Source organism: Carcharhinus amblyrhynchos, unplaced genomic scaffold, assembly GCF_965287045.1.
Source record: "Carcharhinus amblyrhynchos unplaced genomic scaffold, sCarAmb.v2.hapA scaffold_38, whole genome shotgun sequence".
Lineage (NCBI taxonomy): Eukaryota > Metazoa > Chordata > Chondrichthyes > Carcharhiniformes > Carcharhinidae > Carcharhinus > Carcharhinus amblyrhynchos.
The window spans coordinates 2,906,908-2,928,865 of record NW_027649779.1 but is presented as its reverse complement, the minus strand read 5'-3'; the positions used below and the strand labels follow the sequence as shown (position 1 = coordinate 2,928,865).

General features: G+C 43.6%; 1 long non-coding RNA gene and 10 other non-coding genes across 11 annotated transcripts; 4 read left to right on the top strand and 7 right to left on the bottom strand.

The window, feature by feature from the left end:
* The first annotated feature begins 141 nt into the window (after positions 1-141).
* trnan-auu (transfer RNA asparagine (anticodon AUU)) lies at positions 142-215 on the top strand. Its single transcript has one exon. It is a non-coding gene; the product is annotated as a tRNA-Asn (tRNA).
* A 3,148-nt stretch (positions 216-3,363) lies between these two features.
* trnaf-gaa (transfer RNA phenylalanine (anticodon GAA)) lies at positions 3,364-3,436 on the bottom strand. The gene has a single exon. It is a non-coding gene; the product is annotated as a tRNA-Phe (tRNA).
* Positions 3,437-5,383: 1,947 nt separating this feature from the next.
* On the top strand, positions 5,384-5,456 carry trnat-ugu (transfer RNA threonine (anticodon UGU)). The gene has a single exon. It is a non-coding gene; the product is annotated as a tRNA-Thr (tRNA).
* A 1,801-nt stretch (positions 5,457-7,257) lies between these two features.
* On the bottom strand, positions 7,258-7,329 carry trnae-uuc (transfer RNA glutamic acid (anticodon UUC)). Its single transcript has one exon. It is a non-coding gene; the product is annotated as a tRNA-Glu (tRNA).
* Positions 7,330-8,612: 1,283 nt separating this feature from the next.
* trnav-cac (transfer RNA valine (anticodon CAC)) lies at positions 8,613-8,685 on the bottom strand. Its single transcript has one exon. It is a non-coding gene; the product is annotated as a tRNA-Val (tRNA).
* A 420-nt stretch (positions 8,686-9,105) lies between these two features.
* trnae-uuc (transfer RNA glutamic acid (anticodon UUC)) lies at positions 9,106-9,177 on the bottom strand. Its single transcript has one exon. It is a non-coding gene; the product is annotated as a tRNA-Glu (tRNA).
* A 559-nt stretch (positions 9,178-9,736) lies between these two features.
* On the bottom strand, positions 9,737-9,810 carry trnan-guu (transfer RNA asparagine (anticodon GUU)). Its single transcript has one exon. It is a non-coding gene; the product is annotated as a tRNA-Asn (tRNA).
* Positions 9,811-11,543: 1,733 nt separating this feature from the next.
* Positions 11,544-11,617, bottom strand: trnan-guu (transfer RNA asparagine (anticodon GUU)). Its single transcript has one exon. It is a non-coding gene; the product is annotated as a tRNA-Asn (tRNA).
* Positions 11,618-12,047: 430 nt separating this feature from the next.
* Positions 12,048-12,118, bottom strand: trnag-acc (transfer RNA glycine (anticodon ACC)). Its single transcript has one exon. It is a non-coding gene; the product is annotated as a tRNA-Gly (tRNA).
* Positions 12,119-13,168: 1,050 nt separating this feature from the next.
* On the top strand, positions 13,169-13,241 carry trnaq-cug (transfer RNA glutamine (anticodon CUG)). Its single transcript has one exon. It is a non-coding gene; the product is annotated as a tRNA-Gln (tRNA).
* A 7,584-nt stretch (positions 13,242-20,825) lies between these two features.
* LOC145362587 (uncharacterized) lies at positions 20,826-21,492 on the top strand. The gene is made up of 2 exons (XR_013890007.1): positions 20,826-20,909; positions 21,414-21,492. It is a non-coding gene; the product is annotated as an uncharacterized LOC145362587 (long non-coding RNA).
* Positions 21,493-21,958: the final 466 nt, after the last annotated feature.

Here is a 21,958-nt window from a genome sequence, read left to right as displayed (position 1 = left end):
TGCTGGATCAACGGAACTAAAGAGACTTGTATAGAATTGTAAACAGTGCGGTCATACTGCAGTTCTGGGACAGGTTTTGCAGAAATTGAATTGTGGTCATTGACACACTAGTTTAGAATGTATTTAACAGCGATTGTCTTAGTCTCTGCGGTGCAATTGGTCAGCGCGTTCGGCTATTAACCGAAAGGTTGGTGGTTCGAAACCACACAGGGACGGAATTTCATTATTTTCTCACCATCAGCATTCATCGGCAAACACTTGCCTGTTTGCAAAGTGTCCGTGGGTGCCAATAAAAAATAGCTCTCAATTGTTCCCGGCTGTACTGTTATCTGGAGTTACCAACATTATTTAATGACAACTGACTTCAAACATATTACATATAACATTATATATATGCTTCCATTATATTATTAAAGAAATACAATTGAAACATGAACTTGTGGCTAAGCATTTGTTCCAATTCCATGTTCCTGCTTCCATTCATTCCTGGATAGATCATATATCTGTCTAACCCAAACTGAAATGTGTTCAATGTTGGAACATCGGAACCTTCTGGAGTAGAGAATTCCCAAGATTCACGAGTCTTTGAGTGAAGCAATTTCTCCTCATTGCAGTCCTAAATCATCAGCACCTTATCCTGAGATTGTGTCCCCGTGTTTCAGATTCCCGGATCAGGAGAACTAATGTTTCAGATTTGTAGTACTATTTATTGATTCTCGTTAAAGATGTTGAGATTTTCCAGCATTTTTATAGGAGGAACCAGTAAGGGCAATGCGAGTATGAATGGATGTTGGCCATTGAGGGGATTGCTCAACGGGATTTACATTTCTCTCTGCTATTCAAGGTGGCAGAAATATTGAATGAGGATTTTCGGTGCGCGTGTGTGGTTCCGTGGTGTAATGGTGAGCACTCTGGACTCTGAATCCAGCGATCCGATTTCAAATCTCCGTGGGACGTTGTTTTCACATGCAGATGGTTGATTTGCTGAAGAGTGTTTTGTTTAAATGTATCACAAAGCACCAATCGAGAGGACAATTTGTCAGCCAGTTCAATTGGTCTGACAATGCACAGTGTGATAATCCTCTGGTTCCAGGTGTCTGCAATGTCAGTGCTTTTCGTTTTTTTGCTGCTCTTTAATTCCTCTCTTGGAAAATAAAAAGACGCGGTTTGTGTCACATAATAGCAATTCGACTCGAGTCTGGCAATTATTGAGCAAGTGTGTGTGTGTGTGTGAGCGTGAGAGAGAGAGATAGAGAGAGAGTGTGTAGGTGTGTGTACATGTGTGATGTCCCCGACTTGCCCCAAATTTTATAAATTGACGCTCCCCCTATAAACTTGCCCTAATCTAGTTCACCTCGATTAAATCACTCCTCAATCTGCTCTCCAATGGACAACAATCCCAGCATCACAAACCAGAAACTTCTGGCTAATTTGAACTTTTCAGAATAAAACTTACTCCGAAGAAATTCCTCCATCTGTTTTAACTGAAATTTGTCAACTTTTAAAAAAACTCTGTATTTTGCTTCTTAAAATTAAACATGCTTAAAAGAAATTCGTCAACAGATTTCATCAATTTTTTTTAGAAAATATTTTCACCATTCTGAAAAATGTAATATTTCCATGTTTATTTTTCGAGAAATTTCCAACTTTTAAAAGGTAGCTTAAGCTTGCTGACGTATTTTTCCCAAATACTTGAACGAGAATTTTTCATTTAAAAAAGAAACATTTTTCTTTCAAAAGAAAAGTTTTTTCTTTTATTTGTCAACATTTTGTTTTGAAAAATAAGTAGCTAAGATAAATATCTTCACAGAAGCTGATTGCATTTGGTCAACATTTCCCAGAATTGGTCTAAAATTAATGAAAAAAATATTTTTCATCAACACGAACATGGAGTTTTTAAAGTGATATAGCGAGCCAGCCAGGAGTCGAACTTGAAATTTTCTGATCCGTAGTCAGATGCGTTATCCATTGCGCCACTGGCCCACATCAAAACTACCTGCAGCACTATTTACATATCCGTCCGAAGCTTCAAAATTGGCGGAAACATGGTCAAAATATATTCAATTTAGTGAGGAAATGTTACATAATTGAAATTTGCTATTCTCACTCACAGTCATTCTACTTTGCCTTGAATTGAGTTAACCTGCTGTGTTGGAATTCGAACCCTGGTTCTCAAAGCGTCATTTGCTTCTCTGCGTTATCAATCCAGCGTCAACAACATGAGTGGAAACCGCACCCCTCCCGCCAGTGAATCCACTATTGAATATTACCTGAACACAGATCTTACAATCAAATGACATTGGCTCTTACTTCAGCCTCAAAATACATTCAGGAAAAGACAAAAGTGCTGAAAATTCATGACAACACAGAGCAGGAAAGAAGATAGACCTATTCTGACTCAGCACACATTTTATCAGTTCGTTCAGTGGCTAAAAGAGCAGGTCAAAGGCTGGGAATCCTGCAGGAGTAACTGACCTCCTGACTCCCAAAACAACATCGAACATAGAACAGTACAGCCCAGTACAGGTCATTCGTCCCACGATGTTGTGCAGAGCTTTGTCCGAACCCATGTTCAAGATCAAGATCAAGCTATCCCACTTCCTATCATTCTGAATTGCTCCATGTGCCGACCCAATAACCGCCTGAAAGTTGCTAAAGTGTCTGACTCCACTATCACAGCAGTGAGTCCATTCCACACACCAACCACTTTCTGAGTAAAGAACATGCCTCGGACATCCTCCTATATGAACCTTATAGCTATGCCCCCGAGTGACAGCTACATCCACTCGAGGAAATAGTCCCTGAATCAGTGGAACAGTCCACTATCGACGTGGCACAAGTCAGGAGTGCGATAGAATGTTCCCCACTTGTCTGCATGATGCAGGAATCCACCAAAGGCACCTTAGACAGCACCTTCCAAACACAAGACCACTTCCACCCGGCAGCACTCCCGCACCCCTCCAACACCACACAGACAACAGCATCACCAAGCCTCTCAGCATTCTGTGTAGCGGGAATGTTACTTGCCATTTGTCAGCTCCAAACATAAACATAAAGTAGCCGACTGCGGACTTTCGAAATCTGAAATAAAAACAGAAAATACTGGGTGATGTCAGTACGTTTGGCACGATCTGTGGAGCGGGAATCAGAACTAACTTGTCCCGTCCAAGATGGGTGTGGGCGCCTGCCATGTGGGTGTCCGAGAGGGCTCTTTCCGTGCTCTTAAGCTCTGCCTTTTTACGGAGCCAGTCAGCAGAAAGCCATTTGGTATTTGGTTTGTTGCAGCTTGTGTGAACTGGTGTTTGAAGACAGTGTGAGGCAAAATGTACAACCAATTAGCACAGAAAACCAGCAAGGTGATCCTGCCGAAACCCGGGATTGAACCAGGGACCTTTAGATCTTCAGTCTAACGCTCTCCCAACTGAGCTATTTCGGCTGGCACGTAAGTCAGAAGCTTTCGTCTGCCAGATATCTAAGACAGCAATAATTTCCGCCCATTCGTTAATGCATCATTTTCATCTCTCTTCAAATAATCTCAACCAAATGTCCTCAGTGATAAAAGCAAATTACTGCGGATGGGAAAAGAGGAAATGTTCCAAAATCTCCCAATGTCTGACAGCCCCTGTAATGAGTGAAAAGGGCGGACGTTTCGAGTCCAGATGACACTTTATCAAACGGAGCTACTCCGATCGAGAAGACAGACAGGAACACAGGCTGAATGACTGTCTGAAGATATAAGCGACAGAATTGCCAACATTGAGACTGCAATCCCTGCCCAGAGGATGGATTGGGACTTTCTAAATGAGGTCCAAATCCTGTCATTTTCGCTTCCCGTCATTTCTCATCGTGACTTATTTTTGTTGAAAATTATTGGAAATAAAGCAATGGGTGCAGAGATGGTCAATTCATTACAAATCTCTCACATCAGCATCACTGAAGGTCCAGTGATCAGGATCGGCGCCGTGACGCGGTTTCGATTCCCAGTCACGGAGTGAATCATTTTTTGTTCAATTCTTTATTTAATGAAAACACGCCCCACAGCGTCTGTGAAGGGAACAACATCTAAATCTTCCAGCTGGATGAACTGGCATCGGAGCTGGAGAAGTCAGAGATGTTACACTAAGGGTAAACTCTGAAGAACATACATGCCAGATGCACAACATAGAACATAGAACATAGAACACTACAGCACAAACAGGCCCTTCGGCCCACAAGTTGCGCCGATCACATCATCACCTACCAACCTACAGACCTATCTATAACCCTCAATCTCATTAAACCCCATATACTCATCCAGAAGTCTTTTAAAAGACCCCAGCGAGTTCGCCTCCACCACCACTGACGGCAGCCGATTCCATTCACTCACCACCCTCTGAGTGATAAACTTACCCCTAACATCACTTCTGAACCTCCCTCCCCGCACCTTAAATCTGTGTCCTCTCGTAGCGACCATTTCAAACCGGGGAAATAGCCTCTGAGAGTCCACCCTATCTATTCCTCTCAACATTTTGTAAACTTCTATCAGGTCGCCTCTCAACCTTCGTCTCTCCAGGGAAAAGAGTCCCAGCTCCCTCAACCTAACTTCATAAGGCATGCCTCCCAGTCCAGGCAACATCCTTGTAAATCTCCTCTGTACCCTTTCAATAGCTTCTACATCTTTCCTATAGTGAGGCGACCAGAACTGCGCACAATACTCTAAATGAGGCCTGACAAGGGTCTTATAAAGTTGCAGCATTACCTCCCGACTCCTAAACTCAATCCCTCGATTAATGAAGGCCAGTACACCATACGCCTTCTTGACCACCTCCTCCACCTGCGAGGCCGATTTAAGAGTCCTGTGGACCCGGACCCCAAGATCCTTCTGCTCCTCAACACTACTCAGACTTCTGCCCTTGATAGTGTACTCGTTCATCCCGTTGGTTCTGCCAAAATGGACGACTACACATTTATCCGCTTTGAAGTCCATCTGCCACTTCTCCGCCCAGTCCTGCATCCTATCTATGTCCTGCTGCAACTTTTGCCATCCTTCCAGACCATCCACAACACCACCGACCTTAGTGTCATCAGCGAACTTACTTACCCATCCCTCCACTTCCTCATCCAGGTCATTTATGAAAATGACAAACAACAAGGGTCCCAGAACAGATCCTTAAGGCACTCCGCTGGTGACTGACCTCCATTCAGAAAAAGCCCCATCCACATACATGTCAGATACACACACAACACACATGTCAAATCATGTCACTTTCAAGTTGCGTCTTTTAACTTCCTGCTCTCCACCTCAGACATTTCCACATTCATCAAAAACCCCCCACCACAAACCCCATCCTGCTCCTCAATCCACTGATAATCTTACTAGTGCCGGAAGGTGCTCACAGCATTTGGCTCCATAGCTCAGTGGTTAGAGCACTGGTCTTGTAAACCAGGGGTCGCGAGTTCAATTCTCGCTGGAGCCTCTATCCAAAGTTTAGCTAATACAAACCGTTGGAAAAAGGCAAATAGAGTGAGAGGCGAAACGGAGTCCTCTTATGAGTGGAGGGGCAGAGTAGGCGCTAATTTGGAAAGCAAAACGATTTTCTTCGTCGTGAAAAGAAATCGAAAGATCAGAACATATTTGACGAGCTGATAAATATAAATGTTGATATTAAGAATGGAATAGATGCGTTTGTACAAGGAATGCTTAAAGTTAGCATGTAGGTGCAGCAGATATTTGGAAGGGAAATTACATTTTGTTCTCATTGCCGGCAGACTGGAGTTTAAAAATAACGAGGTGTTTCTGCTGCTGCACAGGATTTTGTGGAAACCAGGTTGAATATTCTGCGCAGATGTGACAGTCACATTTAAAAAGGGATATGCTTTGCATTAGATACGGTAAAGAGAAGGTTCACCAGATTGTTCCCTGGGGTCAGTGAGTTGTCCGATGATGAAATTCTCTGGAGTTTAGAAGAATAAGCGGTGATCTATTTAAACTTACACAGTTCTGATTCGGTTTGATAGGATGGAGGCTGAGAGATTTTCTTTTTCTCTGCTGGTCGGGAATCTAACCCCCTGCGGCACAGATCACCGGCTGGTCATTTAGGGCTAAGATAAGGAGAAATTACTTCACTCAAAGGGCAAGAATCTTTGGTATTTTCTGTACCTGACAGTTATGTATGCCCCATCATCGAGCACATTTAAGGTTGGGATAAGCAGGTTTCTGATCTCTTGGAGAATTCAGGGATACGGGGAGCTGTTGGAGAAACGAAATTTTATCCCAAGATCAGCCATGATGACATTGAATGGTGGAAATCTCGATGGACCGAGTGGTCTGTTTCTCCTCCTATGATTCATGTTAGAATAAAAACAGAAAGGACTGGAAGTTCTCAGCAGGGTTTGCAACAAATGTGGAGGAAGACAGAGAGTTAAGTTTCCGAGTTCAATATGATTCTTTTCAAACCAGTAACTGAGTGTGAATTATAACAACCAGCACAACATCGAGACAGCAAACACTTCCAGTATCACTTGTGTCTGTCTGTTTGAGTACTCAATACGATCAGACATTTCGCATGGTGATTAACCATATTAGTCTGCAACTATAAACCCAATAAATGCTGTTGCAGACTGAACCAGATGGGAATAAATGCTCGTTGTCAAAATCGAACTTTCCCATCAGTGCACCTTATTTCACAGGAAGTATTTGAAGGTGATGTCAGAGCAATGATAACATGTTTTCTAGCACCGAGGTTCGGATAATGTTGAGCAGTAAATTGAAATCAAACAATTTTCCCTTGCCCAACATAAGAAAGCTTAACAATTGTTTCTGCCTGGCTTCGAACCGGAGATCTTTCGCGTGTGAGAAGAACGTGATAACCACTATACTACAGAAACATCTGGAAACGCCATAGAGAAAATCTGCCTGCCTGCAATGTTCAACTAGGCTGTGTTGCTACAGGTTCCGATGGTTCGACTGAGAGCCCATGTCACTGAATTCAGGAACATAACCGTTACTTTCAATCTGATTGTACAACTTATCCCTCACATCAAAATTGAAAAGCGTTCGTCTGGCAAATATCTAAGGGAGAAATGATTTCTGTCCATTCATTAATGCATCATTTTCATCTTTCTTCCGATAATCATTCGCATTTTGTATCCTGTCGCTCCCTTATTTCTTTGTTCTTTAAATCTGACATTGCCAATTCAGGTACTGAAGAGGAAATCTCCCTCATCCCTCCAGAACTGGAAGTAACACAGGAGTGTTGTACCGCAAATAAATCTACATTCCCTGACCGGGAATCGAACCCGGGCCACGGCGGTGAAAGCGCCGAATCCTAACCACTAGACCACCAGGGAAGCTGATAAATACTTTATAAAATATTAATTTATCCATGAACCACCTGCCTTTTGTTCTGTTTCTGTCTTTTTATTCACCAAATACAAGTTTCTCCTTCACATTGCCATGTTTATATCACACACAAGTGATATAAACTTGTGGCCACAGTGCAGAATCCAAACCACTGATCCAACAGGGAAGCTGACAGTGACTTTCCCAATCAGCGGATCATCGTCATTTTAGCCATTCTCTTCGTTCTCTTCCGTCACACAATAGGCAGGTTTCTCATTATAAAAACATACTCTGCTTATTTCCACACTTGACACCTGTCATCGAGCCCATGGTGGTGAAAACGATGGCGTTGCACCATTGGAACACCCGGGTTCCGCCATCACCAGCTCAGTGTTACCTTGTTACTCCGGGACCCGGCAGTCAGAGTGTTCTCCCACCCCCAGTAAGTCCCCAGAGTTCAGAAGCTGTGACATCTTCTTCAGAGCCTTCAGTGTATACTCGATGGAGACGAATATCACGCGAAGGCCATCTCCACGCCCCCACTACTTCCCTTCAAAAAACAGAGCAACAGGAAATTAAGAAACGACGAGCTTAAGGGCAGTTTAAATGATGGTGTCCCTTCAGTGCAGCTCATTGTGTTTCTAAAGTGAGATGATTTCTGTTTGTTACACAGTTCAGGCTGACCTAATTCAGAGAAGGATCAGGCTCAATCCTCCCGATGGCCTTTCCCAACTCCATTTCTTTAAGCGAATTTCAGTAACATTTCCATTAAATAATATGATTGTGACATACGTCAATGTGGTTGTATGGCCGAACGGTCTAAGGCTCCAATCTCCGTGGAGGTGCGGGTTTGAATCCCAACGCGAGCGAAATGGATTTAAATTTTGATCCTTACTGCTTTTGTAAGATTGAATGCAGGAGTGTGTGCAGTGTCGTTTTCGTCATGTGATTCTTCTGTGAAATGTGCGCCTTTTCCTCTAGTTCACTTACAGTATTACTTGTATCTGTCTGTTTGAGCAGACACTACTATCAGAAATTTCTGATGGTGAATAACCATATTAGTCTGCGCGCCTATAAACCCATTAAATTCTGTTGGAGACTGAACGAGATGCGAATAAATGCTCGGTGTCAAAATCGAACTTCCCCGTCAGTGCACCTTATTTCACAGAAAGTATTTGAGGATGAAATCAGAGAAATGATAACATGTCTTTAACATCGAGGTTCGGATAATGTGCAGCAACAAACTGAGACCAAATAACTTCCCTTCCCCAACATAAGCAAGCTTAACGATTGTTTCTGCCCGGTTTTGAACCGGGGACCTTTCGCGTGTGAGACGAACGTGATAACCACTACACTACAGAAACAACTGGAAAACTAATGGAGCAAATCTGCCTGTCTGCAATGTTCAACTGCGCTGTGTTGCTGCAGGTTCCGATGGTTAGACTGAGAGCCCATGTCACTGAATTCAGGAAGATAACCGTTACTTTCAATCTGATTGTACAACTTATCCCCAACATCAAAATTTAAAAGCGTTCGTCTCACAAGTATCTAAGGGATCATTGATTTCTACGCAATCATTGATGCATCATTTTCATTTTTCTTCGAATAATCTCAGCATTTGTGTCATCAGCGCTTTGTAACCTGTCGCTCCCTTTTTTCTTTGTTCTTTAGATGTGACATTCGCAATTCAGATACTGAAAAGGAAATCTCCCTGATGCTGATTCGGACAGAACTGGTGCAGACCGGGAAGTAACGCAGGATTGTTGTACAGCAATAAATCTACATTCCCTGACCGGGAATCGAACCCGGGCCGCGGCGGTGAAAACACCAAATCCTAACCACTAGACCACCAGGGAAGCTGGTTAATTTTAAAATATTAATTTATCCATGCGCCACCTGCCTTTTATTTTATTTCTACACGGGGACACAATCTCAGGATAAGGCGCTGATGATTCAGGACTGAGATGAGGAGAAATTGCTTCACTCAAAGGCTGGTGAATCTTGGGAATTCTCTACTCCAGAGGGTTCTGATGCTCCATCATTGAACACATTTCAGTTTGGGTTCGACAGATTTATGATCTATCCAGGAATGAATGGAAACAGGAATATGGAATTGGAACAAATACTCAGCCACAAGCTCATTTTTCAATTGTATTTTTTTTATGTTTAAAGGTATAATTACACATATATATTGTATATATATGTAATGGTGTACAGATATATATATGTGTATATGTATATACAATGTTATATGTAATATGCTTGAAGTCAATCGTCATTAAATAATGTTGGTAATACCAGATAACAGTACAGCCGGGAACAATTCACACCTATTTTTTATTGGCACCCACGGACCCATTGCCAACAGGCAACTGTTTAACCGTGAATGCTGATGGTGAGGAAATAGTAAAATTCCATCCCTGGGTGGTCTCGAACCACCAACCTTCCAGTTAACAGCCGAACGCGCTGACCAATTGCGCCACAGAGACTGAAACAGCAGCTAAGTATATTCTAAACCAGTTTGTGACCAATGATCACGCAATCTGAAGCTTAATTTCGTTATGAATGCACTGGGCTTTGCTTCTATAAGGGCTACAATTAACCCTGTCTCATTTATGACTGTTCATGGCAGTGTTCACTACAATCACACATTTGGTGCAGTCTTGTACAGTAATGCACTAGGCCATGTCTCTTTATATACTGCGTTTGACTCATTTGAATCATTATTGCAATAGACTTTGCAACTGTTTACAGTACATTACATGCCGCTTCATTTATTAATACATGTGGACATGCCATGATAAATGCTACAAGTCATCGTCTCTGAACTATTATTACTTAGTCAAGAGTTCACTTACGTTACATTAGGCTCCATCTCAGGTATTATTGTGCTAGGCTCTATGTCATGCACTACTGAACACACCCGTGTATCACTAATAAAACAGACACTTTCTCACTAATTGTTTTTCTATAAAATGTGTCTAATAGATGGAATCGAACAAAGAGCGAGTGAGAAGAATAGATGGATATTCACTAAAAAGTTCAAAATAATTGTGTGGATGAAATTGTGTTATAGATCAGAGTGAGTTAGGGCTCGAATTGTGCTGAAGTCAAAGAACTATATTTACATATACACAGAACATATTATAGAGGTAGGGTTCGGCTGGATTTCTGAACGGACGAAGGAAAATAATGAGCGCCAAGGAATGGAAAATCCAGCGAAAAAGAGACATGTGTCCAATTATAATGAAATATTATTTGATAATGTCTGGATGATAAAAGAGACAAATCTTTAAATCACAAAATGGTAAGTTTATACAATAATTAGCTGGTAATCGACATGTTCACTAGCCGGAAGGTAAATATGAATGCAAGTATTAAATTCACTATCCTTCGGCCAGATTTCCCTGTGAATGTTACTGACAGAGATATTAACGCCATTGCTTTACTGATTGTTCCCTTTCCATGGAAACAGGGAAATAAATGTTCCTCAAATATCTCCTCAAACCTGCTGCACTAACCTTGTGATTAAAGTGATACAACACCACCATCTGCTGGCGGACAACAGCGACTGCAGGCGCTGATGCTTGTGAGTCTGCGAACCGGTTACTGAAATATGAATATTGATCGATATTGTCCGAGATTGGAGTTTATAGAACGATCTCGGCTGACGTATTCGCCCTTTTTATAACCAGGCACCGCAGATAAATCGTGTTCTTCATTTCCCATTGGGAGATAATGTCTGGAGATTGAAGCTGGGATTATTTGAAACTTCAAATTGTACATTCGATGCAGTTATCAGACGTTAATCAAATTCAGAATCTTAGTGGGGAAACATTTCTGCCCTCTGCAATTCGTTTGTCAGACATTTTCACGGTTTAGTCTTAAAAAAGGCACAAAGAATCAGACATTTACAGGGATACACACACACACACACACACACAGGTATTGGACCCTACAGAGAAACAGGGGGGCATACACAGACTCAGGGACACATCCAGATGCAGGGGCACACTAGATTCAGATACACCAAGATTCAGGCGCAGACATATAGAGATCCTGGTGACTCGAAAGATACAAAGGCACGCACAGAATCAGAGGTATATACAATGTCTCAGCTTGTTCACTACCAAATTCTCTCTCGGAGTTCCAGACTTTTCAATGAGTTGAAGCAGGCAACTGTTTACCCGTGAATGCTGACAGTGAGAAAGTAGCAAAACTCCGTCCCTGGGTGGTCTCGAACCACCAACCTTTCGGTTAACAGCCGAACGCGCTGACCAATTGCGCCACAGAGACTGAGACAACAGCAATTAAATATATTCTAAACTAGTGTGTCAATGACCACAATTCTATTTCTGAAAACCTGTTCCAGAACTGCAGCATGACCGCACTGTTTACAATTCTATACAAGTCTCCTTAGTTCCGTTGATCCTGCAGCACTGCTGTAGTGTGTTTCTCCTATGAACGGGCAGGTAAAATGAATCCATATCTCTTATCACAGGCAGGAATTCAGCGGGAGGGAAGGGAACTGGCCACCAGTAGCCCAAAGATCCGATACTTCCCACTCAATCACCAATAACACCATTCATAACTGCACCTCCTTCCGAATATTGTGATCTATTTCTCTCAGGATTTAGTTCCCAGACTTAATATTTCCCTTGTTTTCCCCCAATTTTGGCTGGAGATACACTTCAATATACAGAGTGAACGGGGAAAGAATAAGCTTTGCATTGGCCGGGAATCGAACCCGGGCCTCCCGCGTGGTAGGCGAGAATTCTACCACTGAACCACCAATGCTGCTCTTCCAAGTGATACCCCCACATGCTCTCTCTTCCTTCACACTCAGCAGCATTGTAATTTCCTTACTTTGTCCTTTCATTCCCCAAATGCCCACAAATGCTCTCACTCAAATCTCACACGCAACATCGCACAAGCCTCTCATGCTGTTCAACACCTTCCTTTCATTCACAACCGCATCTCAAACTTTCAACCTTCCTCCAAAACACAAGCACTCTGCAACAATCCCCCTCTCACACCGCCTCATTCTCCCAAATATGCCTCTGCTTTCACCACATCAGTCTAAACACTCTTAAAACGTGTTCAAATCATTTGCACACTGTCTGTTACACTCGACTCATATCACTACAATACGCCTCATGCCATTCTGCAAAAGCTTTAAGTTGCTACATTTCTTCAAAGCTGGTACCCAATGCGACACCAGGCCAAACTTCCACTTTCAACACTTGATAACACCGATATAGGGTTACAAGTTAGCTCGGAATGAGTTAAAAAAATAGGGCATAGGACAGCTAGTAGGGGGCATGAGAAGTCTTTGGCAAGTCGGAAAAAGGAAAACCCCAAAGCTTTTTACTCTTACGTTAAAAATGCATTACATCTTCATATGTCGAGGCCAGTCTGCGACATCTGAAAGCAATGAATCCTAACCACGAGACCACCAGGATCCCATCTGCCAGATACTGGTTACAGGAATGTGCACAGCGCCAATTGTCCGCACTCACACACTCCTTCCTCTCTGTTAAGATTTGAAATTGTTTATATTTTTCACATTGGCTTCCAGTGTGATGAAAGCAGAGCTGTGATAAGCTGATGTTGTTCAGTGGATTTACTGCAGTAAGGTTTATGTCAGTTCGATGCAAACATTGGTGTTTGAATGTGGTCAGTTACAGTGAAATTTAATGCAGTGGAAAGTAGCCTACTCGCTTTTACAGGAGGAACCAGCAAGGGAAATATAAATATGAATAATTGTGCAACGGGACTGATATTTCTCCCTGCTGTTCAAATTGGCACAAGTATTGATTCACGATTTTCAGGTTGTGCCCATGTGTTGGTTTCTGTGGTGTAATGGTGAGCACTCTGGACTCTGAATCCCGCGATCCGAGTTCAAATCTCGGTAGAACCTTGTTTTAATTTGCAAATGCAGATGATGGATTGACTGTCGAGCATTTGGTTTAAGTTTATCACCAAGTCCGAATCGAGAGGAGAATTTGCCAGCCCGATCAACTGCTGTTACTCAATTCAAGGGCAATGCGGGATGATAGGAAATGAATGAAGACAATCTGAACAATGGACCTTTTCCTCACAAGTTAACGCAAACTTTTTGACAATGTTTCTGCCTGAAACTTTCGAAACGTCGAGCTAATATGTAACAACCATCCCACTTCCCCATGTGGGCCAGTGGTGCAATGGGTAACGCGTCTGAGTACGGGTCAGAAGTTTCTAGGTTCGACTCCTGGTTGGCTCAGTACAAACTTTTAAAAGGTGGTCTTAAATTCCTTGTTACTTTCGATGAAAAAGGTATTTAATAGCTTTATCCTTATTCAGGCAAATGCTGGCAAGCATATTTTCAACTTCTCTGGAGAAAGTAATGTTAGGAAATTGCTAATGAACAGCAACCGACTATTTTAAGTATTTTTTCGGAAAAAAAATCATTTAATAAGATTAGGATATTAAATAAATGCTAACCTCAAATACATTTTGGACAAAATTCAACATGTCTTAGAGAATTTACACAATTTTGTGAAATTTTTCATAATATTCAGCATTTCTGATTTTGGAGAAAGCATTTCAAGCTGAGGTCAGTGCAAAGATAATATGACTGTAACAGCGAGATTCTGATAATATTCAGCACCAAACTGAAATCATACAGACTTCCCTCACCCCAGCATGTTTCAGATGGTGAGTAACTATGTTAGTCTGCACCTAAGCCTATTAAATTGTCTTGTAGACTGGATGACTTGCTGATATGTGCAGGTGTCAAAATGGGGAAGTTTCTTTCCTGGCAATGCATCAAACAATTTATCATTTCTGATTTGACACAAAGCATTTGAGGCCGAGGCCAGAGCGAAGATACGATTGGTTTCACATCGAGGTTCAGATGCTGTTCAGCAACAAAATGGCCCGGCCGATGAAGGCATGCTTTAAGGTGCGAGGGGCAAGGTTTAAAGGGGATGGACATGGAGGATTTTTCGCATAGAGAGTAGTGCGTCCCTGGAACTCGCTGCCGGGGAGAGATAGTAGAAACGGATGCAGTTGTGACTTTTAAGTCAGCTGACGAGTACATGAATAGGATGGGAATAGACGGATATGGTCCCGGAAGGATAGGGGGTTTTAGTTAAGTGGGGCAGCATGGTCAGTGAAGGTTTGAAGAGCCGAAGGGCATGTCCCTGTGCTGTAATTTTCTTTGTTCTTTGTAATGCCAGTATTCTTTACCCAAAACTGAGCTTCAGACCCTGTAGCTCTATATTTACATAAGAACATAAGAACATAAGAAATAGGAGCAGGAGTAGGCCATCTAGCCCTTCGAGCCTGCCCCGCCATTCAATAAGATCATGGCTGATCTGTCGTAGCTCAGTTCCACATTCCCGCCCTCTCCCCATAACCCTTAATCCCCTCTCTTATCAAAAACCCATCAACCCGTGTCTTAAAAATATTTAGCGAGGTAGCCTCCACCACTTCAACGGGCAGAGAATTCCAGAGATTCACCACCCTTTGAGTGAAGAAGTTCTTCCTCAACTCCATTCTAAACCGCCCCCCCCCCCACACACACTTTATCTTCAGGCTGTGCCCCCTAGTCCTACTGTCCTTTCTGAGTGGGAAGAGTCTCTCCACCTCTATCCTATCCATCCCATTCATCATCTTATACGTCTCAATGAGATCTCCCCTCATTCTTCTAAACTCTAACGAGTACAAGCCTAGTTTATTCAGCCTCTCCTCATAGCTCAACCCCCTCAACTCCGGTATCAGCCTAGTAAACCTCCTCTGCACTCCCTCCAAGGCCAAAATATCCTTGCGTAAGTGCGGCGACCAAAACTGCACACAGTACTCCAGCTGTGGCCTCACCAATGCCCTATATAGCCGCAGCAAGACCTCCCTACGTTTATATTCAATCCCCCTCGCTATATTTAACCATTCCATCTCTGACATCTTCTCCAGTCACACAACCCTGTGAGATGTCTGTACTGATCTTATTGTGGCATCATGAGCGTTCCACATACAACATGACTTGTATCTATAAATTCTCATCTTGAACATTTCAATTGAAATTTCAAGGCGAGCAGAGCTTTTTGAGCAGAATGGTTCAGATTCCCATCCCCTTTAATGTGAACAAGTTGTTTCTGATTTCACTACAGAGACTGTCTATTAAACAATGACTGAACACAGGGGGGTGAATGTGAGAAACTGAAGTTTCCAGTTGAAGAGGTTCCCAGTGTCTCTGAGCAGCTGAACTGGGGAAGCCTTTGGGCAGAAACTGCGCTGCTGCTATTTCCCTTCCTGACCACGGGGGGTCGCCGTAACACGCCCGGGTGCTGCTCCGCCCAGTGTCGCCTCTTGCCCGCTCCAGCCCGGCCGCTGCTCGTTGGCGGAACATCCGGGGCCTGTAGAGAGGCGGAGCCAGCCGCCATATTGCAGTGACATCACCATCAGCCCCTCCCCCCAGTCGAGGGAAAAGCGACGGTTCAGAAATGTAGAAAGTGAGAGAAATTCCCATCCGGAAATCCCGCCCGGAGCGGAATTAAAATTAAATAAAATACATATTTTTATAAAGAGGCAGGTGGCGGAACCGCGCATGTGCTGTAGTATTTTCCCAGAGCGCACCGCGCGGGTGTGATTGAAAAACAGACGGAATAAAAAACAGAAACGATTTTCCCGAATGGAGAAGGAACCGAAAGTCTGACGGGTGAGGATGTGAATAATAATCATCAAGATTCAAAATATTAAAAGATTCAAAGGTAACTGTCTGGGCGCATGTGCAGGAGGGGAATTCCCCCAGAGTGCAGCGCGTGAGACGCCGTCTCCCCTGGCAACGCAAGATGGACGCCGGCCGTCTCCCCTGGCAACGCAAGATGGCCGCTGGCGCAGATGAGTGTGGCGCAGGCGCAGTGAGGTCTGCCTGCAGCCCATTGTCCAGATTGCCCCCCAGTGGATGTGGTGGGGATGGTGCAGCAGATGGAGCAACAATCCCAGTTTCAATGGGGGGAGAGAAGCTGCAATGCTGCTCCCTGTTGTTCACTCCTCTCCCCAGTCTCAGCATTGCAGAGTGTTTAAACAAGAGGGTGCATTGTCACAGCAGCACCCAGACCTGCAGTTTAAGTTTATTTATCAGTGGCACTAATAAGTACGCTTACATTAACACTGCAATGTCGCCACATTCCTGTTCGGAAACACTGACGGAGAATTTAGCATGGCCAATGCATCAGGCTTTCGGACTGCTGGAGGAAACCCATGCAGACATGGAGAGAATGTGCAAACTCCACACAGACAGTGACACAAGCCGGGAATCGAATTTGGGGCCCTAGCGCTGAGAGGCAGCAATGCTAACCACCGTGCCACTGTGTTGCAACACTCTCCCCCAGATATCAAACTACCCCATCCCCCCATTAAAATCATAAAATCCCGACAGTGCATCAAGTCGATGTCAACAGAACATTTTACCCAATTCCCGTAACCCCACAATATCCTCTAATCCCCCTAACCTTCATATCTTTGGACATTAAGGGAGAATTTAGCATGGTCAATCCACCTAACCTGCCCATCTTTCAGACCCCACAGATATTCTGGTCACCCAATTATAGAAATGATATTACTAAACTAGAAAGAGTGCAAAAAAGATTTACTAGGATGCCACTAGGACTTGATGGATTGAGTTATCAGGAGAAGCTGGATAGACTGTGACTTTTTTCACTGGAGCATAGGAGGCTGAGGGCTGATCTTATAGAGTTCTAGAAAATAATGAGGGGCACAGATCAGCTCGATAGTCAATATCTTTTCCCAAAGTTAGGGGAGTCTAAAACTAGAGGGCCTAGGTTTAAATTGGGAGGGGAAAGATACAAAAGTATCCAGAGGAGCATGTTTTTTTCACACAGAGGGTGGTGAGTGTCTGGAACAAGCTGCCAGATGTAGTCATCGAGATGGGTACAATTTTGTCTTTTAAAATGCATTTAGACAGTTACATGGGTGTGATGGGTATAGAGGGATATGGGCCAAATACAAGCAATTGGGATGAGCTTAGGGGTTTTTAAAAAGGGCAGCATGGAGCAGTTGGGCTGAAGGGCCTGTTTCCATGCTGTAAACCTCTATGATTCTATATGGGAGGAACATGAAAACCCCAGACAGACAATGACCCGAGGCTGGAATTGAACACGGGTCCTTGGCACTAGGAGGCTGCAGTGCTAACCACTGTGCTAATGTGCTGCCACTCAGGCAAGTGTATTTGGAGGGAACACAGGACAGGTGGGCGTGGGGGGGTGGGGGGCGGTGGGATGACTTCTAACTCACTTTGATGTGGGGAGGGGTGGAAATCAGAAAAAAAATCAGCTTTGCCTCAACATTTTCCCTCATTCCTGCTCTTGTTACTAACTAAAGACCAGCTCACTCCTCCATTCTGCCCATCAGTAGGGCAATAGGGAAAAGGTTGTGGCACAGAAAGAGGCCATTCAGCCCATCATATCTTCACCAGCTTGGGAAATAAAGATTTGCCATTCATTCTAATCCCACTTTCCAGTGATCCAGTCCCTCGCCCCCCCTTACTACAGGTTCCAGCATTTCAGCTATAGATCTGTGTGCGAGGCGAGTGAGCCGAGAGATTTCTGCCTGAACCATCAGTTTAGGCAGCAAATTCCAGACACCCACCATCCCTTGAATGAGAACCCTTTTCCTAATGCCCCTTCTAATCCTTCCACCAATCACTTTATATCTGTGCAGCCCCCACTAACCCCTCTCCCACCTCCCCCATCCCCACCCACCCACAATAAGTGACCTCTCTCTGCTCAGGGGAAACAGGCCTTTTCTATCCACCCTGTCTTGGCTCCCTCATAATTTTGGACACCTCAGTTCGGTCTCCCTCAGCCTCCTCTGCTCTGAGGAAAACAAACCTTGGCAATCCAGTCTTTCCTCATCACCACAATTCCCCAGCCCTGGCAACACTTTTGTAAATCCAAATGGTTATCCAATCTGACTAAACTGTCCATTTAACATTGTCCCATCGCCAACTGTGAACAACCACCAGATACTGGCACCACTGTGGCACACTGGTTCACACTGCTGCCTCAAAGGGACTTGGTTCAATTCTGGCCTTGTGTGACTGTGTGGAGTTTGCATGTTCTCCCCATGTCTGCGTGGGTTTTCTCTGGGTGCTCCGGTTTCCTCCCACTGTTTAAAGATGTGCGGGAGAGGTTGATTGGTCATGCTTTAGTGACAGGGTGAGTTGCAGGGTAAATGTGTGGGATATGGGGACAGGGCATGGATGGGATTGTGGTTAGTGCAGACTTGATGGACCGAATGGCCTCCCCCTGTACTGTAGGGATTTTACACACAAATGGGGAACAGAGACTTTGCAAATGGTGGGGTACTTATTCAGAAATCAATGGGATATTTGTTGACATGTTCAGGTAAATCTCAATGATGGTCATTATCCAGGTCTACATTCAAACAATGGTGCAGTCCAAGGTTAAAAGTCATTTATCCTGAAATTGGACATTGCCACTGACTCGCAATATAACTGAGACATGCAAACTCACACCACACCCTGATGTGGCGAAGGGGACCCCTCTCAGTTATTACAATCTGGGCCTTGTATCAGTAATCTCTGCCCTAAACATCTCTCAGTTATTACAATCTGGAGCCTTGTATCAGTAATCTCTGTCCTAAGCCTCTCTCAGTTATTACAATCAGGGTCTTATATCAGTAATCTCTGCCCTAAACCCCTCTCAGTTATTACAACCCGGGCCTTGTATCAGTAATCTCTGCCCTAAAACTCTCTCAGTTATTACAATCTGGGCCTTGTATCAGTAATTTCTGCCCTAAAACTCTCTCAGATATTACAATCTGGGCCTTGTATCAGTAATCTCTGCCCTAAACCTCTCTCAGTTATTGCAGTCTGAGCCTAGTATCAGTATTCTTTGTTGTAAACCTCTCTCAGTTATTACAATCTGGGCCTTGTATCAGTAATCTCTGCTCAAAAACTCTCTCAGTTCTTACAATCTGGGTCTCGTATCAGTAAACTCTGCCCTAAACCTCTCTCAGTTATTACAATCTAGACCTTAAGCAGAGGACACAAAGATTTAATATAATTGACAACAGAATTGAAGGGGGTGATAAGGAGATTTTTTTTTACACAGTATGATCTGGAATGCATAGCCTGACAGGTGCTAGAAGCAGGTTTAATATTAACTGTAAAAGAAAATTGGATAAATATTGACAGAGTTATTGTGAATTGGATTAATGAAATAGTTCACTCATCTTTGTGGCATTTTGAATGTTTCCCCCGTAAGGTTTTAATATTTGATTTTTTCATTCACAATGTGTCTGAAACAGAAGATTAAACCATTGGGTTTGATGAGCTGTCAGATCTGTTTCCTATGTGTCTGTGCAACTTGCGAACTGCAGATGACCATGAGAAGGAGCTGATAATTTTCAGTTCCTCTAACAGATACACCTCAGATATCAGAAATCTCAGGAGATCCTCATGCCTTCATTATTCTCGCCACAAATATAACAAATCTCAGTCAGGCTGAGTCAGTCACATGTGTCTTTGTTATGATGTTTCCACTTCTATTTTATTACTCACTTCCCAGTAACACTCACCATAACACAGACACTTTAAAATATCATTGCTCCCTTACATCTTGTCCTCCTATTATAATCGCATGTTTGTTGGGCCTCTTGTCTCCCTTAAGGTCAGATTACCTGCAGTTCAAATGACCTCAGAGACACTGAAACCGACCTTTATGATTAATATTATACCAGATTCCAGTCAGCCCCAGGAGCTGCCGTTGTAAAATACAGTAAGAAGTCTCACCACACCAGGTTTAAGTTCAACCAGCTTATTTGATAGTAAAGCTTGTGGGATTACTATCAAATAAACTGGTTGAACTTCAACCTGGGGTTGTGAGACTTCTTACTGTGTTTACCCCAGTCCAACGCCGGCATCTCTATGTCAAGACTCCCATCGACGTTGTAAAATACAGCAGAATTGGAATAACAGACAGGTTATTGGTTGATATTGACAGTGGCAGAGTAACACACACTGGAATTTAAATACATTATATCAATAGACCATGACTCACTCACACTATCAAATGAAACCTAAACTTTGGTTATGGTGCACTGGATACTGACTGTATTATCATTACATTGGATCTAATGCTGTGTTCACTAACATACTGCAATGTGACTCTTATTATGTGAACAAACACTGTTTATGTTACACTCAGAGTCAGTCAGTGTTTTGCTGGGTTTTCTCTGTGCTCCATCTCCACTCTGATTGGACTGGAACCTGTGTGTGGGTCATTGTTACACTGAGACTCTGTTATTATTGGACAAGCAGCAAGTCATCATCACAATACTGGGCTGATTGACGGCATCGCGGACCAATGGGAAGAGGGGGCGGTGCTGGAGGACTGATCGGGAGCGTTCGGTCGTCCAACCAATAGGAGCGAAAGAGGGGCGGGCCCAGCTTTGACTGGAGCATGCGCAGTGTGAGTAATGGCGATGGAAAACGGTTTTTGTTTTGGGCTGGGAAATCTGTTCGAGGTGATTGACGGTACGGAGAGAGCAATGGATCGCCCAGGTGGGTGAAAACGCTGCGTAAGCATGTGGTGTAAGTAGCAAACCGCGGAAGAGAGCTTCCCGGACTCAGTTTGTACCGAGCAGGGCCGCAGCTCCTCAGGTTCGCTCCGGGTTACCGTTCGCCATCTTTATTTGGGGCGATATGCTGCGGTGCGCACGCGGCCCGCCATGTTTGTAGAGGGCAATGATGTCATTGAGTGGGAGGAGCTTGTTCCCCATTGTTCAGAATGGAGACAACTTGTCCATCAAACTGCATCAACCCTCTGAGTCCCAATGTCTCATTGATGAGGCAGAGCGGTGACAGATAAGGAAAAATAAAGGGAAATAAAAACAGAAAATGCTGGAAAATCTCAGCAGATCTGACAGCATCTGTGGAGAGAGAATAGAACGCTGTCTCCACTCACATTGTCTGTACCTTTAAGACTTGATTACCTGTAAAAATTTGCATTCCAATCATTATTTTGGAAATTGAGTTTGTGTCTTTCTATGCCTTGTTTGTGGACAGAACTCCCACTCACCTGACGAAGGAGCAGCGCACAGAAAGCTAGTGGATTTTGCTACCAAATAAACCCATTGGACTTTAATCTGGTGCAGTGAGACGTCTTACTGTGTTTACCCCGGTCCAACACCGCCATCTCCACTTCAGAGAAAATAGAACCAACATTTCGAGACTGGATGACCCATAAAGCTTGTATATGTGTAAACAGAGCATGTAAACTTCGACACCTCCATGTACCTTTGTACACCTCTATCAATCTACTTTGCTCCAAGGAGAACAACCCCAATTTATCTAAAAAAAGGACACTGCCAGAAGGTAAAAGTGAAGGTAAGAGTTTTATAAATTTTCTGAAATAATTTAATTGGTGCTTGAAATGTCAGTCAGTGGGTTTAAGTGCTGCACTTGTGAAATGTGGGAGATCTGTGACGCTTCTTTACAGACGGCATGGATAGGTTGGAGCAGCAGTTGGATGCACTGAGGAGCATGATGGTGGCAGAAAGTGTCATAGACAGGAGCTTTAGAAACTTCGTCACACCCAAGGTCCGGCAGAT